Below are 18,253 nucleotides of genomic sequence, written 5' to 3' on the forward strand. Positions count from 1 at the left end.
CTTTCCATTCGCTCTCGCGCGCAGGAAGCATGTGACGAAGTTCTGCTCTCGCCTCACACCTTCTCATCCTGAGGAATAAGATCGTGTCAGAGTCAGACGACGGCGCCTCGTGCTTCTCTAGCAAACTGCTCGCAGAAGGATTTCGAGGATGTGATTTCTTAACGAGGATGTTCGTTTATCCGCATTTCACATTCAGATGACCGCTTTTTTTTTTTTTTTTTTTTTGGTGCCATGGGGAGTTCAAGGAGAATGTAAGTACTTTATGCTTTAAAACAGGCCACGTGAAATCTGTAGCTTTAATAGCTAGTGTAGAATTATTGCATTATTCATAAAAGGAAAAAGTAATAGGCCTATTTTTAAATGTAGCCTATGGCCATTTTCTTAATTGTCACTGTAAGAAAAAACTAAATTGTTGATAAATTGAAAAATGCTAAATGTTCGATTATTTTCTAATATAATTAAATATTGTTTGGCAACTATTTTCTCATGAATTATATGCGAAATATATATATATATATAACACGTTGGCTACTAACGAGTTGAGCAATACATTTGTTAGTATGTATTAATCTTTGTTAATATCAGTTAATAAAAATCCAGCTGTTCATTGTTTGTTCATGTTAGTTCACAGTGCATTAACTAATGTTAACAAATGCAACTTTTGATTTGAATAATGTATTAGTAAATGTTGAAATGAACATGAACTAAGATTAATAAATGCTGTAGAAGTATTGTTCATTCTTAGTTCATGTTAACTAGATTGGCTATTATTGTAAAGTGTTGTAAAATCTTCACACACACACACACACACACACACACACACACACACACACACACACACACACACACACACACACACACACACACACACACATACACACACACACACACACTCACACACTTTGACCTGTACTGTCTGTTGATAACAGATAAATAAGTGTTAATTGTCCTGACAGTGTGACGTCACGCTGGACACTCGAACTGGTTAATTGCTTCAGGGTGGTTCAATTATGAGCTACTGCTAAAGATCAGATAAAATGGCATTTTGCTTAAAAATTATATTTGCTAAATATTTCATTCGTTTTAAGAATATACCATCTGATTGATTTGAGTCATTTTGAAGCCTTTAATATCAAGCAAACCTTTGTTCTGCATCTATTCTCTCTCATGAGAGAGAATAGATGCTTGCATGTTCTTCATCCAGCTGCTTTATTTTCTCTCAGTCAGATGTGTGAGGTCATCTTTACACATGCATCTGTGGTTTCTATTAGGTTGTCAGGGAAAAAAAGCAAAACATATGTGTGTTTGTATGTCAGTTGTGCTCGCACTAAAATGACTAAATAAATATGTCAAATGTATTTCGAAATATTTACATGCATCGCTTCAGTTAGTGGTGGAAAAAACGGTTAGATAATTTTGTGCATCCTTCCAGTGATAATATTTTAGGGTTATGTGTCATGTTAGCCTATATATTATATTTACTATGGGATCATTTCTCATTTCTCGCATCTCCTGCTGCTGCAGAAACGAATTGAAGAGCGAACATTTCGTTGAAAAGTTCATGATAATATTTGTATCATGTTGATCTGTTTATAGGCCTGTTTACAGTCTAAAATGTAAAAGACACTTATTCCACTCACAATTAATTAATTATAATTCATAATTGCAGTGCATGCGCGAGCAGTTTCTGAGGCAAACTGACTACAGGAGTTTCACTCTTGCACTGAGATGTTGCAAAACGGAAAAGATGAGGGTCTACAACAGTACCAGAAATTAAGACCAGGGTGATTTTCATAAGCATTATTACTTTTATGCATGCAAATATTTATTTACTAACAAAATAATATATTAGAATGTCCTAGAAATATATCAAATGTTAGAAAAGATGAGGAATTAGGCACAAATAGGCTTTTTTTTTGCGCTAAGCACTGGTTAATTTCTGACTCTGGTCTATATTAATAATTGCACACTGCAGAAATTGTGCAAACCGGTGCGCGTCGCCGCGTGCGTCTCCAACTGGACATTTAAATTCGCCGTGACCTCGAGACCTCTGACCTCACGAGGTTTGTGCGCATTTTGGGCTCTAGAGATGAGTGCGTCAGTCCTGTCATCCGTGAGCACGTCATCCGTGTGCCATAAGCACGTCATGATGTTACCGTGAGCAAGAGGAGCGAAAATGCCTCCGGATCAAACCTGCGCGCATTTTACGCATGTTACGAGAGTGATATTTGCAGCCCAAACCCAAGTACGCATGTGTTTTACTCTACAGCTCTCGCTCTGTGCCCGATGCTGCCTTTATGCCTTGCGTTTTTTGCTGCGTGCCCGTTTATTCTCTTGCATGGATACGCAGGATTTCATGCGTACCGCACTGTAAATCCAGCCAAGCCGAGCTCCGCTTGGAATAAAAGCATCCTCGCTGCTACGGGTGGACGTATAGCAGGCTCACGTATTGTAGATTTATCTTCATCGGTCGAGTCAAGAATTAAGAAGTTCTACAATTACGCGCGGGAGCCAAGTTGGATTGGATCGACCTCATTTGGAAAGACAGCAGGCAGGCTGCGAGGAACTTTCTCGGGATTTTTTTTATTTTTTTTTCATGAAACTAATCACTCGCATCTGGTGACTTGTGAGTAATTGGGACAAATGGGCTTTTTGCACTTGTTGTGGTGCGACGCATCATATGTTGGAGGCGTGTTGTTATCTTTGGTTATCTAGCTGTATGAGTGTGCTGGTCGTCATAAAGCTAGATAACCGAAAGTAAGGACCGCTTCTATCAGCATCTCAGCGTGGAGCATTAAATATAGATCGGTTACTTTAGCTGTGTGCAATGAAGAAATATAGGCGCTCGGTGTGTTTTTGCTCGTGCAGACGCTTCGGGGTGATTTGTCGATCGTGCACATCATTTAGGAATATTTATAAAGCTTTTGGATAAAAGGATGAATGCAAAGCAGGAGACAAGCAAGACAAAGGCGTAAGTTTGTTGTGGTTGTCAGCTCAATGGAACCCACGTGCGTCCCAGTATCGTTGACTCTGGACTTATTCAAGCTCCTCAAATGAAATAATTGGGACATAATGGGATGGAGGAAGGAATGGGGATGGATTGGCATAGAAACTCATCCTTAATTGATGCGGTCGAGCGCACGTGGGGGAGATGATGTGAACGCCCGTGGACCCCCATTCCCACGCTCGAGGGCAAGTGGGCAATGTCTGGTCTGGGGCAGAATATGACAGACAGCCCTGTGAGGGGGGGAGGGAGGGGGGTCCAAGTGCACCCTGCTCATCTGCATCACTGTGGAGGGTGGAACAGCGGAGCTGGGGTGAATGGAGGATGCTGGAGAGCCTGTGTGTGACGGGAATGTGTAACGGGATGCTGTACTTAGACATACACACACCAATCAACTCGTAAACTATCCACGACTAGGCCGACATAGAGGCCCCGAGAGCTGACAACTGATTTAGAGTTACACACACACACACACACACACACACACACACACACACACACACACACACACACACACACACACACACTATCTGTACAACAATTATGAAGAATGTTCTTCTTCGCTTTAGATTGACTTCTTTTGTTTTTATGAGCGAAATATATTTTCTGTATTCAAAATCTAAACTTAACCTTATACAAACCCTGCATTTTTATATTAAATCAATATCTTTAATTTAATATCATGTATTATATTTATTGGCATATGTATAGTGAAAAAATGGTTAGTTATGGTTTGATCTAAAATGTAATCAAAAATGTATATTATAGTTAACTCAAATAAGACGAAATATGCTATTTTTTTTATTAAAAAGTATGTATTACTTTATTTAACAAAGTAATACATAAAAAAAATGACAATTATATTTTTTAGTACAATTACTAAAGTAGCATTTACATAATTTCCCGTGCAAACCATCACATTTGTTTGGATTTGATTGAAAAAGTTACTTTTTAATATTTGTCTTATCTGAGTGTTTTGTGCTAGTTTTTTAGTTTTTGTTTACTGCATAATAAAATTATTAAGGGAATAATATAAATTATTTAAATAAAATAAACGTTATTTTATTAGACAAATTCATTATGTTCCAGTGTCACCCTTCTCTGTGCCATATAGCCCTTGGTGTTTACAGGTGCAAGTGTTTTATGTCAAATATGTTACTGTATTGTGTATTTTGGCATATGGAATCAGATTTGATGGTCAGAATGAACTTGAATTTGAACCCAAAGCACATGCTGAACCTTGAACTCTGACACTTCGAGACAGAGGGCATGAGAGGTCAGACAGGTCAGCACTGGGGTCAGACTGAACGCTGGAGCTCAGAAAGAAGACGTACATTATTACAAATGTATTTTACACCCTCTTACACATAGTAAAAACATTTGCCTGAACAAAATACACAATTTAAAGAGATCATTAAAAAAAAACATTGCATTTTGAAAATAAATTAAATCGATCCCATATTATTTATCATTTTGGGGTGGGGAGGATATAAAATGACATTTGTTAAATAATATCCAAATGAAATAATGTAAAATAATCACTGAAAAATGTATTTAGTAAGAGAGAATCTGCTAATCAACCTGCAGTTATGATGTGCCCGCCCACTTTGGTCAGATCTGTCATGTGTGATGAGCTCTTGAGCTGATTGGAGTTTCCATGGAGATGATGAGGCGTATGAGGTGCCAGTGTGTCTATCAGGGTCTATAGCTGCAAAAACTAATGAGAATCACCTTGTGTCGCTGTGCTTTAGTCACAGAAACACTGATATTTCCATCTTAGATCTTCCGAGAGCAATTTATAATAAGAATATAATCTGTCATCAAGACTAAAGGATACTAATACTGAACCATATCAGTTATTAATAAACATAAGCTGCAGGTGATCAGGCTAAAACAAGCTGATTATGTGGAATAAATGAATGGCCTAATTTTCCAATACCGGTATCCTGTAATTGTGTTTCCATCCCCTTAATATTTTTCGATAACAGCTGCAAATGACTTTGTACTTCATAAATGCTGAGCCGGCTCATTAATATAACGCGAATGCTAATTTGCTTTGAGGCTTTAATGGAGAGGCATGAGGAGCATTGATAGCAAGACAACATAAAACAGGATCGACTAGTGAATCGTTGCTCGTTTTTGACTGCAAACGGACTGTCCGTTAAAAAAAAGACAATATTTCTGTGTTCTCACAAAACCAAGATTCAATAGGGAATCAAATATAATTGCTTTTGCTTTGGGAAGCACTGATTTACATGATGGTGAATGAAATCTGAGGAAAAAAACCGTCCTGATTAACCGTCAGCGGTTCATGGGCATCTCCACACGTCACTGTCCACCGTGGAATCGATGCCTCCTGTTTGCCACCATCTTATGACTTTGGCAGTGGAGACTGAGAGGGCAATCCCAAAATGTCTGCTGGCACACAAACACACACACACACGTCGCGTGCTTTGCATATGTCACGTCACAATAGCTGCCCGTTACCATGAATACCAATTTTCTAATTAGCACCATTTTCATTGGTTTAGCACCCTGAGCTCCAGCGTGTGATTGGTGGTAATCACACCGCGTGGAGATCCTCAGGAGAATCGCTTTTGATCAACGCTTGGCATCTTGTGTTTTGATGCGGCGTTGCATGTATAAACTACTTAAAAAAGACCATATGGATGAAGACGTGCAGTGATAACAAATATGTATTTCAAGCTAAATGCATTCTTAGTGCATAAAAATCATAATTAATTCTCTGTGCACACATTTCAAACATGCTCAATGTTTCATAGTACAAATATCCAAAGAGAGGGATTTTGATCACTTTCAGGGAGTCGTATCAGTGCATGCATGTAATATAAGCAGAAGAAGAATAGATAGGCGGCAGGCATGAGGAACGCTGTTAATTATTCATTCACATTTAAGATATTCATGCAACATAGGTGCCGCTGATACTCGTACACTTGTGGATTGCGTGAACACATTTTGCTAGTGGCCTTTATCCTTTCTTTTCGACTACAACCAAATACTGGCCATTAAAAGTTAATGCATAAAATAAAAAGTTTTCTGCTTTACTCTTAAAAAGGTTCTTTATTGGCATTGATGGGTCCATGAAGAACCTTTCAAATCCATGGAACCTTTCTTTTAAGAGTGTATGGAGTAAATATTGCTCAAACTATAAAATGTGGCACTAACTAAGTGGAGGTTATGGGTTCGATTCCCAGGGAATGCATGAACTAATACATTTTGGTTGCTTTGGCCAGAAATGTCTGGCAGATGTAGATTTTTTAAAAATGTTCAGATGGTCACACTATACTTTCCATTCTGTTGACTTCCATTATGCGAATGCCGGAAAGCGGAAACGCAGTTTTTACATTTTTGAAAGTAAGTTTAGTGAACTCTGACCTGCGAATTCATATCACATGAAGACGTGTGAGCAACGGAAGATCGATATGTCACAGCATGACCTCTTGGCTGGATGAACGCACATAACGAAAGAATGCAGTAAAGTGGAATAGATTTTTGACTTTTTTGATTCATTATTATTTGGTGTATGTTGAATATATGTTTATAAAAAAAGATGCCGCAGTGTGTGACATAATATCACGTCTAGGGACCAAAATTGTTATTTTATTAACTGATCACTGAGAGACTTTTTGGGGAACCAAAAATGGTGCGAAAAACCCCTTTGCTGTAAATGCAGCTCAAACAGTAGAACGTGGCACTAACAAAGTGAAGGTTATGGGTTCGGTTCCCAGGAAATGCTTATAAAATGTGTATCTTGAATAAATGTAGGTTGCTTTGGATAGATATTATCTCGGTTATCTGTAACTCTGCCGCTCACCCTTATATAGTAAAGCTAGACACAATGATGTGTCTTTATGTAACGTGAAATCTGTGTTTCTCTGTGTGTGTTAGAGGCAGCTGGAGCCCGAGTCGCCTGCAGGAGGAAGTGTGAGGCTGATGCAACATGAGGTGAGTGAGAGCCAGAGGCCAGAAGAAGGGATGTGAACGTCCTCTGCGGAGACACATGCACATGTGCGGTTTGCTCAACATGCTTGTAGCATGTTGGAGATTTGTTTTCCCTTTGCATACAAATCCAAAAGAACAAAGATATGCATGCAAATGACCAAGATGGACTAGCTATAAAAGAAAACAAATAATATTGGTAGAAAGCGTGGTTAAAGGTTGAAGACAACATTACTGGCTGTAATTATTTTAAAGATATGTTTCAGTCTTAATTGCAAAATCATGACTTTGTTGCATTATACAAAGAATTACCCAGTTAACAGGGAAATTTATGAACAAAACGTCCTCCTGAAACGTTAATACGTTAATAACGTTTGTTCAGTTATCTGTTCTTCAATGATGTTCTCGAAATGTTAACACAAACATGTTATTTTTTTATTTATTTTTCTGAAACGTTCTTTTAGTTGGACGTTTGTCCATTTTTTTTTATGTGGCTTGTTCCAGAACATTCAGAGAACATTTAAAAGTAACGTTCTTGTCGGTGAAGACTATAATATTTTGGACCCCATTGACTTCCATTGTATGGAAAAAATATATATTTTCAAAATATCTTCTTTTGTGTTCAGCAGAAGAAATAAATTCATACAGGTTTGGAACAACTTGATCTGAGCATATCATGACAGAATTTAAATTTTTGGGTGAACTTTCCTTTTGACAATTGTAAAAAAACATTTAAAAAACTGGACATTTTAAACATTCAGAAATAACATTTATGGGAACGTTAGCAAAACATTCTTAGACTATATTTTTGTTAGCTGAGTATTTTGGTCAGAAGATGTTTATCGAGCCAGAAGACTCAATCCCGGTGTGTGTGTGTGTGTGTGTATGAATCAGGGTGGTTTAGAAAACCAGGCCGAAGGCAACATTAAACCCCTGACCTATTTCTTCAAATCAGGTCGGTCGTATTGGACCGTTACATTAGAGTCTTATTGAAGTTCTCTGTGATAGCAGACGCTAATGATGTGATATTTCGATTGTAATTATGAAACGGCGAGTCTGCGTGAAGCTGAAAGCATTTTGTGTGCGTGTCTGCACAGAAATAAGGCTAATAATAGAATAAAACAGCATGCAAATATCAATAAGTAACAACAAAACAGTTCCATATTAAATATATTCATATTTTTTTTCTGCGGTTAATTTGTTGATTGCTGCTAAACAAGCACCGCTGTGCAAATATGAACAGCTCAGCTTTCATCAAAATCTGCATGCTGTCCAAACGTAAATGTGTATTTCTGTGTGCGAGGTGGATTTGCACAGGCTCCATCTCTCTCCTTTTTTTTTCATGGTTCCCACCCAGGGAACAAAAGGCATGTGCATAATAAAATCATGCAAATGCATGCAAATTTCAAAGCCAAAATAGGGGTACGGACTTGGTGCTTTCCTTTGTGATGCAATCATCCCCCTCACTGTGTGCTTAAAGTGCTGGGTTAAGCAGGAGACAAAATGCTTTGAATGGAGCAGAAAAGAGAACAAAAAAAGCGAAAAACAGGTGTCTTTTCCTGCGCGCTAATGTTTTTATGTAAAATATACATTAAAAAGCATTGCTAATTATTGCTATAAAAAAAAGGCATGCACACACACACACGCTGTACAGGAAAATGTATATATGTGTATATTTATACACACTTAAAAATAAAGTTTCCAAAAGGAGTTTTTACAGTGATGCCATTGAATGCCATTTTTCCATTGAAAAGTTATTGAAAGAATGATAGTGTGAAGAACATTTTAAGAACCTTTTGTGTGTTGGAAAGGTTCTATGAATGTTAAAGGTCCAATGATACCAATAAAGAACATTTATACGAGCTTACTTCATATTAGTCACATTTTTAAAATAAATATTACATTCTCAAATCAGATTTAGGTTGTACTTTTAGTAGTTGGGATAAAAATTAAAAAAAGCACAAAATGCTTTCATATTTAGGCCACATGTTCTAAACATGTGTCTGGCGCATTAAGCTGCGTACAAACACAAAGTGGGTCTTCTTTCTTCAGACGAGAGGGGCTTCCCTCTCAGACACAATATGGCGAGATGCGCAGCGGCCCAGCGTGCAGACAGACGCCTCTCAAGCTCCTTATAATGCGTGTCGACATTAACATTCTTGCATGTCTAATGCCGCGCTTGCAGCAGACACACAGTGTCCGGAGAGCGTGTGAATGGGGCCGTTATAGACAGCGCGGTCTTAATGATTTATTAATCTGCGCGGGCCTCATCTGAATATCAGAGCCTGGATGCTGAGCATCTCTGCTGGGCAGATGGGCCGACTGCAGACGTTCAGTGCAGTGTGTGTGTGTGTGTGTGTGTGTGTGCATGTCGCAGTGCTGATGGCCATGCATGACCACAGAAACACACACTGCAGAGCTGCATGCTATTTCAAAAGGCAAAGTGCCTTCACACAGACTGAAATTCAATTCATGTAATGGTGTTTTCAGTGTTGTTTACTAATCAGTTGACACATTCATGAATTGCAGTGTTATTTTGAGTAAATGAATAAACTGATATTATTAGAATATAGAGCGATATGCATTAGAAATTAAATTGAAAGGGTAAAGCTGGGATGCAAAGAAATCTTTATTGACTGCATTTTAGAAGATGCATTGAGTTTTCGCCCATGTTTTCTTTCCCTCTGTGTTAAAACGGGCTTTTATTCCAGTGTGTGAAACTGGACCTAAATTTACATGCTCTATAATACCAGGGTAACTTTAAACCCATTGTACCCTGGGATTTCATCTGAAATGTGTTAATAAAACATGGCTGCATGAATTATATGCACCAGTGTTAGTGAACGGAAACCATTTTGTGTATGTTCTGGTCAGTATGGCTACATGCAGCCCTTAGATTTGAATGATAAATGTATTTCCATTGCTATAATGTATGCTGTGGGATACAGTATTCAAATATACTTTAAATATAGTTATATTCAAATATAGTTCGAAAGTTGGGTCAGTAAAAGAAAAGAAATTAATACTTAAGGACACATGAAAATGATCAAAAGTGACAGGAAAGACATTTATAATGTTACAAAAGATTTCTGTTTAGCTTTCTGTTCATCAAAAAATCCTGAAAATAACTGTTCAAGCTTCCACAAAAATATGAATCATCATTTATGATCAGCATATTCAAATGATTTCCGAATGAATCATGTGACACTGAAGACTGTGAAGCTGTGAAAATTCAGCTTTGAACACAGAAATAAATTACATTTTACAATATATTTGATAACACTTGTTTTAAATTGTAATATTTTTACTGTATTTTTGATCAAATATATATAGCCTTGGTGAGCATAAAAGCCTTTTTCCCCCAATAACATGAAAAAATGTTTTACATTTTATGCATTTGTATAGCAGTGCAACATATCTTTTGCATTGGCAAATGGCAGTTCTACAAATGAGCGGTGAAAGGGCCTGAACATTGTGAATTATGAACTATATTTAATGCATGAGGACGTCGTCAAACTTTTGTTAAATTGATGGATACTGTACTTCCTTTTACGCTGCTCATATTAGCAAGAATATTGATGAGAATTGAGCATACTAATGCATATTTATCATCGTGTGTTGGTATGTATACGAGTAAAAATTGACAAAAAAGTAATATGACGTGCAAACACAAATGCGACAGGAAAAGCCATTTTCAGCTTTTAAACACTCTGCTAAACTTATATTAGATTACTAAAAAGCATTTTCACTTAAAATTCTCAGAAAACCTTTTACACTCGACAAATAAAATATGTACAGAGGATGTTTCAAACCCAATGTTTTGAAGCACAAATTATTTCAGTCGCAATTTGAATGCTTAAATCATTTTTTGGGATGCTTTTTTACAACACTAAAGTTGGAGTCCCTATACGGGTCTTTTTCCAGACTTCTGTTAACGTCTCTCTGTTGAAGTGAGTGGCGATATTTCAGCCCTATGAGAGACGCTGCTCTCTCTCGGGTCCCATGATGGACTTCTGTGTTAAGAGTGGCGATGGAGAGAAAAAGTGAAGGAGGGGAGGACAAATTGGAGGGGGCTTACGGTGGCCCAGTCAAAGGGTCCATTGTGCTGGGGCGAGGAGCAGAGTTAATCAGGAGACCCAACAGTAATCAACGGTAGAGTTTGGGTCGGACAACTGCTTGGGTAAACATCCATTGTTCTTGGGCTGAGGTACCAAACAATGCCAGCATTGTCCCCGGGTCTCTCATTAGGGTGTGCTGGGGGTTACGAGCTCTCGGCTCGGGCTGTTAAGAGCTTCGGAAGCGGATGGGAACCAGAGGGGTAAAGCCGAGTGGAGGGGGAGAGGAACAGGCCTCTCACAGTCCCTTCGCCACAAAACCTTTTGGCCATGGGCCGCACAAGCCGCAGGAAAGAGAGAAAGGCCAAGCTTGTCATGACATCTTCACGTCAAAATCTCACGGAAGGCTCTCGTTCGAGAGGGGGGGGAGTTCACAACAGGAGAGGACGACATGAAAATCGATTAGAGAAAGGAAGTTATGGCCATCTATAACCAATATTGATAAAATACAGACATTCTTCGCTAAATATATCCCATTTTTAATTAGTTGGTGTTTAAAATATGTGTATTAAAGTCACACACACTAAAATGACAGAAACTGTTCTGCCTTTAAACGGAGTCAGACAAAGATGGAGAGTCTCAAGAAGAAGTGACAACATGTAGAATGCAACCGGACGTCTCTGAATGGTTAGTTGATGAATTTATGTTGCTGATGTGGAGTTAACTATCTTTAATTAGCATATTCTGTCATGGTAATCTATAAATCGCTCGTATAGGAAAGAAGTTCCGGGTAAATATTTCCCCCTCCGAAAGTCCCTGCTGGCGAGGTGGTACTTTTTCAAAGTTCAGGAACTTTCGGGGGTGGGACTTGTGTGCTGAACGTGCTGATTGGTTGTGTTCACGCCGCATTTTGATTGGATGACTCCACGCAGCATTCTATTTTAACCGGCATTTTTAAAACTCTATTGCGGTTCGTGGCTTCATGCATTAAGAGTTGTCTGTCTGCAAATATGGAATTTAATAAAAAAATAAAATAAAAAACCACAGCTGGACCGACGACGAGGTTCAGGCTTTATAGGGGATTATCGCGCTGATACGTAGTACTTCCGCATTCAGTGATCTTTGTGCACTGCCACTTCCGGTGAATCACTCATCACTCTGGCGAACCCATGATGGACCCTAAGTTTATTTATACTGCATCCCCACCTCTGCATTATATATTTATACAAACATACGTGCTACCTTGTTTTATTTAAAAGTTTGGCCCTTCATCCCGGCAAACCGCTTTATTCCACTTCTTCCTTAGACTCAGTTCAGTCGGGAATCCATGGAAACTTAAATAAGGTTGGCGTTGTTTGTTTGATTGACAAAGTGGAACAGAGCAGTGACATCTAGCCTTCGTTTCAGCCATTGTTGAACTGCGCCGGAAGTGGACATGCACAAAGTTGAAAAATCCCGCCCATGAAACCCGGAAGTGTGATAATCCCCTATTAAGTGTATTTGTGTAACAGGAAATTTTCTGCGCGTTCGTCCCAGCCATCTCACGGTCAATGTCCGCATCGTCTAATTGTATATCATTACGAGCATTCTGAACACGCTTTAGTATCAGTGCTCGTCTCTTTTCTACCGTTTTGTTAATTACCTCGTTAGTAAACCAATACATCACAAACAACTGCAGCACAGTTTGAATCTCCTCCATACTTATTATAAATGTGGCGCTCCAAACTGATTACTGTCCGTCGCAGACTGGTAGGAGCAGTTGCGCGCAGTTATAATCTTCCCAGTACTTTAGACCGCGGTGTAAACGCAGAAAGCAACCGATCTGGGGCAAAAAAGTTTCTGGGAAAAAAGTTCCTGGGACAAATTGTTCCGGGTAATTTCGGTAGAAACGCGGCTTAATACAACAACTCTTCCTCTTCTCAACATGGACTGGTGTTCCCGGGGGCGGGGTTTATGTAAATTTTAGGGTTGCTGATGTCACTAACCCGGGAGGAATGTCGTGGAGTCCCTACCAGCCGTTTGTTGTAGTCCTTTTCTTTAAAAGCAAATAATCTTCCTTTGCTTTAAACTTTGAGCGTTGTAACTTTGCACATATTGTTTATGCTCAAACAGCAACATTACACACTAACTAAAGTTAGAAAAGTGAAATCATACTCAACCACCACTTTAACATAGAAAGTTGTGTCGGCACCTACATAAAGCGGATGTTTTACGTCGACTTCGAACATGGTTTTTAAATTTCTATTTATTTAACTGAAAATACATGCAGGGGGGAAATCATGTTCAGTGAAATCAAGGTAAAGCTGTGATTTCTTATTAGAGTTCTCTCCATTTAGTTTTAGTTTTCCAACATAACTGTCAAAACACACTCTTTTTACTTGCAGCATTTTGAGAGCACATTTTTCATAACTCGAGTCACTTCATATTTTTCATATTTGTAATGAAGGTCCATTGAACGGCTACTGAATGATGACTAACAAAACCGTTAATGCTTAAATTATGTGCAAATTCGTCCTAGATAGCATGTGACAGCATCCTATTATTTAATTCTCTAAATTATTTTTTTACTTGCACATGAGGATTTTTAATAGTGTTTCCTGTGTCTGTGTTTCACCACCTGATTTATGGACATCCTGAATTATGGATTCATCCTTTTGGATGGACGAATCCGGGTGCCAGCTGCACACTTTTGGCACACATTTACAGTAGATCCCATTCTTACCTCTCGGGATAGAGAAATAGAGAAAGAGAGAGAGAGAGTGTTTGAGAGAGAGAGAGAGAGAGAGAGAGAGAGAGAGAGAGGGAGGGAAGGTCATGTAACACTGTTCCATGAAGAAAGCATGTTACTATAATTAGACAACGGGCGAGTTTGGCGCAAGGATAATTTTGCGAAACCCTTTCATCTTCTAGTGCTCTCCCCTACCTAATTTTACATAATAGTAAGACATGCTAGGCATAAAATCTCTCGGTAAGTCGTGACATGGCCTCTATATGTGTGCTTAATGAGTATGTATGTGCTGAAAATGGGGGTCTTTTGTTCGTTTTAGAATCTGGGAAATTTCTGAGCACTGCGAACCATTTATCTACTATTTTGTGTGTGAGAAAATGGACGCACTTTCGTTCCATTGCTTCAGCCGGTGGTATCTCTGTTATCTCAGAAAGCACATTGGGTCGAAAACTCATCGTTCTTGTGGGGATAAAAAAAAATCGACTAGTGTGTGAAATGGGAAAAAGGAACTGGCGTCCGCCACCCCGAGCCATTAAACCAGGACAGTGCTCAGAGAAAGGGGACTCGGTGCTCTGCTTTGTGATTAGCTGGTTTTTTGGGAGATATTTTGAGGTTCGTTGGTCTCAGATAATGTTCCCTAATGAGTTCACACGAGCTTAGCTGAACCTTGTGTACAGCGAGAGGTTATAGAGGTCTCACCAAATCCTGCATAATACATTGTAAATGACTACATAAGGCCCAGTGTCATCATGCCGAAGACATTCTTGCTCATTTCAAAGCTGTCGTATTTGATTGGACTGCGAAAAGTTCTTGTGATATAACATTTTTCTCAATTCTCGAATTAACAATAAGTTCAGATCACTGAACAATTAGCTTCTTGTTCACATCAGATTTGAGTTTCTTATTGATTTAAGCATGCGTTTTGGCACATGTGTGCAAAAGTAATGGTGCAATTTGCATAGTAACTAAATGCATATGGTTGATCAAAACGGATGGGTTGATTCTCAGTGAAATTGTCAACTTCTAAACATTCTTTAATAGTGTGAGCCATCACATGCAAAATGATCCAGTTATCAAAAACGGACAGACATACATGTATATTCCATAAATATCTGACATAATGTTTGTAATATCAGATGAACTGGCCAATGGCCGGCTATTGTAATGAAATAGGAATCACAATCTTATCAATCAACCAATACATTTTGGAAGCATATGGAGTTTGCCCATCAGCACAACCCTGTCTGTACAGAGCAACATATAATGTCACATGTGCTATGGAAAAAACGGTCTGTGCGATGAATTAATGTATCACGCGTGCAATGCGCATGTGCTACAAAACTTTCAACCTCTGTAGACCCAGTGCTATGTGCAAAAAAAGTTAACGTACAGCATCTCTGGCCAAAGCGGTTGAGAAAAACTGTTTTTTTTGGTCCGCCTTGGTTAAATCAGCAGGAAAGGTGTCAGAGGCAGAACAAATATTTAAGTTTGATGAAAAAATTATGAAATATTGAATAATGTACGCTGATAAATTACTTAGTTTTTAAATCAGTATGTTTAGTCTTCTTTGTTTTCATAAACTACAAATTCTGATTTTAAAACTAAGGGATTCGTCATGTGCGCTTTTGAATAATCACTATTTTTTTTCCGTTTTTTGAATAATTAACTGATTAAGTTATTTAAAATAACTGAATAAAATATAAATTTACAAATGATAAATTACAAAAGATAATAAAATAAAATGTATTTATAAAATTTATTATAAAATGCATGCACTTCATAATAATTATTTAGATAATCTTATAATGTCAATGAAATAATGTATGTAACATTACCTAAATACCTATTATTTTTACATATATAATTTTTTCATATATATAATATTACAAACCTCTCATTTCACAGGAAGACATTAGAAGCCATTAAATATTACAACTTGTTTACATAAAAAAAGGGAATGTAATGTATCATATATATATATATATATATATATATATATATATATATATATATATATATATATATATATATATATATATATATATATATATATGTATATATAAATTACTCACATCTTTCTGTGAAAAGAGTTTTGTGGAAACATGAGCTGAGAGATAAACATTAATTATGACATCACTTTCTCAAGCTGGCTCTGTTTTGACTGCTGTGTGTAGTATGCTAGCTTATGTCAAGTCTGAAGAGCACAATGAAAAGAGGTGTGTGTGTGTGTGTGTGTGTGTGTGTGTCGTCGGAGGAGGAGGTGGTGGTGTTACACTACACCAGTGTTGTATGCGTTATGCTGGATTAGAGTGGACAAAAGTATGCAAATATTGTTGCTCAGTTCTTCCAGGCTTTGTGAGACAGTCGGACAGAGAGTAAAAGGGGACGAGATGCACGTGAGGTTTTGTTGCCATCTGTGACGCCAACCTTGGGAAACTGTACCCTAATTAGCATAAGAATAATTGATACAGTAAATTAGTCTTACAATGTCAAGGTTGTGTAAGGGTGGTGTACAGATGCAAACAAAGGGAAATAAAAAGAAAGGAAAACACTCATTGTGAACTACGATCAATTAAATACATAAATCACAAAGGCTATTCGTTTTAAAACAATACGAGAATAAAAGAACCAATGAAACCAACTCAAAACAAACGAAAACGTTTTGATTTAAAAAAGAGAAAACATTAAAAAGTGTTAAAGCCAGGATTAGGCCTTAGTTCAGTTAGATAGAATTGAATATTGTATAAGATTTATCTCTAAAAAGATAACATAAATGCCACTTTTTCTTTGTACAGTTATATATCAGACAAGCATGTGATGATCTGAGAATAATCAAGAGACCATTAGCACTTTATATTCATAATGTTTGAGATATTTGTGACTCAACTGCATTAAGTAGACACACACACACACACACACAAGCACGCACACACACACCTCGCTCACTGAAAGGATGGCGGTGGTTAGGTGTGAAATCACGATGTGTTAACAAGACTGACTCCTTCTGTGAGCAGCACACACACTCTCAGATTCATAACCCTTAAAATAACATTTGTACCTGTAAAAGCTTCTCATGTTGGCTTCAGTTAAGCAATATATTTCTCTGTCCCAATCCAGAGGCATTTCATTCACCTGACACAACACAGGGTCTGTTGAAATGAAAAAGCTCGCAACATTAAGAATTTTGATATATTTATATCCTGACCATAATGAAAGTGAGAATTAAAAGTGATCGCTTTCCCTCGTCATGATCAATGAAGGTCTAATTTCACTCAGAGATGAATATTTCCGCATCTCATTCCCACGTCTAATGTAATGGCTGAACATGGCAGGTTCACCATAGCCAAAGGCCAAATGGACACAATTTTTCAGCATAGAAATAATTTTTAAATAAGGCAAACGTCAAGGGGATAGTACTAGAAAATGAGTTTCTGCTGATCCGTCAAGCTCATATTTGTCTTCTGTGGAAGTGGATAGCAGTACATCAGGAATTCAGTTTCCTCTTCTAAACTTCCTCCTGGGTTAATCACAGTGTGTTCATCAATTATGGAGCTGGATTTGAACATCGTACAGTCTTTAACTAGAGCCACCACATGATGTTTCAGAGAAGGCAGAGAGTGGGATCCAATTGCAAAAGTTTATTAAGAAAATACCTAAAGATAAATCCAGGTCAAGGGAGACAAAAAGTACAGGAAAAGCAGAACTGACAACAACATACACTAAATCCACAACCGCAACATCAGACTCTGAAACACTAGAGAGAAAATACACAGGATAAGGAGAGGCTAACTAGGAGCAGGTGAGGGTAATCAATGGCAACAAACAAGGGTAACTATGGAAACAAAGTAAAACAGGAACTAAACACAGGAAGTGAACAATGGGAAAATAGGAACAGAAAATACACTTCAAAATTAAAGAGCAAACAGCAAAATACAAGAAACACAAATCAGGGAGCATGTAGAAAATGTCATAGCAAAAAATCAGGTAGCATGCATATACTTTGACTCTGAAACTGTTTGTACGTTGCATTTATGGCACTTTTTTTGTCTTTCTAGGGTTGGCAGATAAACGAAGGATGATAAAGGAATCATGGGAAGGATCTGATCTGGATACTTTCGTATCACTTCAGTGATGGTGTAACATCAGTCAGAGCTCACAGATCATCTTATGAAGATGCTTCAATCACAAGGGGTAAAATATATAATATAAATAAAAATTCTACATATAATGTGTATTTTATATATGTATATATATCTCTGAATTTTTTTGTTTTATAAATTATCTTTTTTTTTAAATGTTTTTTAAATAAAAACTGATATTTGATCAAAATATGTTCATGTTTCCTTCTTTATGCCATTCTTCGTGTGTGTGTGTGTGTGTGTGTGTGTGTGTGTGTGTGTGTGTGTGTGTGTGTGTGTGTGTGTGTGAGAGAGCATGTCAGTTTTCATGAATGAATGATATGAATGTAGCCTTCATACTTCAGTACATATAATATGTTACAAAATG

General features: G+C 37.7%; 1 long non-coding RNA gene across 1 annotated transcript; it reads left to right on the forward strand.

The window, feature by feature from the left end:
• The first annotated feature begins 25 nt into the window (after positions 1–25).
• LOC306991685 lies at positions 26–17,939 on the forward strand. The gene is made up of 3 exons (XR_013796150.1): positions 26–251; positions 6,914–6,970; positions 17,803–17,939. It is a non-coding gene; the product is annotated as an uncharacterized lncRNA (long non-coding RNA).
• Positions 17,940–18,253: the final 314 nt, after the last annotated feature.

This window comes from Phoxinus phoxinus, assembly GCF_949152265.1.
Source record: "Phoxinus phoxinus genome assembly, chromosome: 23".
Lineage (NCBI taxonomy): Eukaryota > Metazoa > Chordata > Actinopteri > Cypriniformes > Leuciscidae > Phoxinus > Phoxinus phoxinus.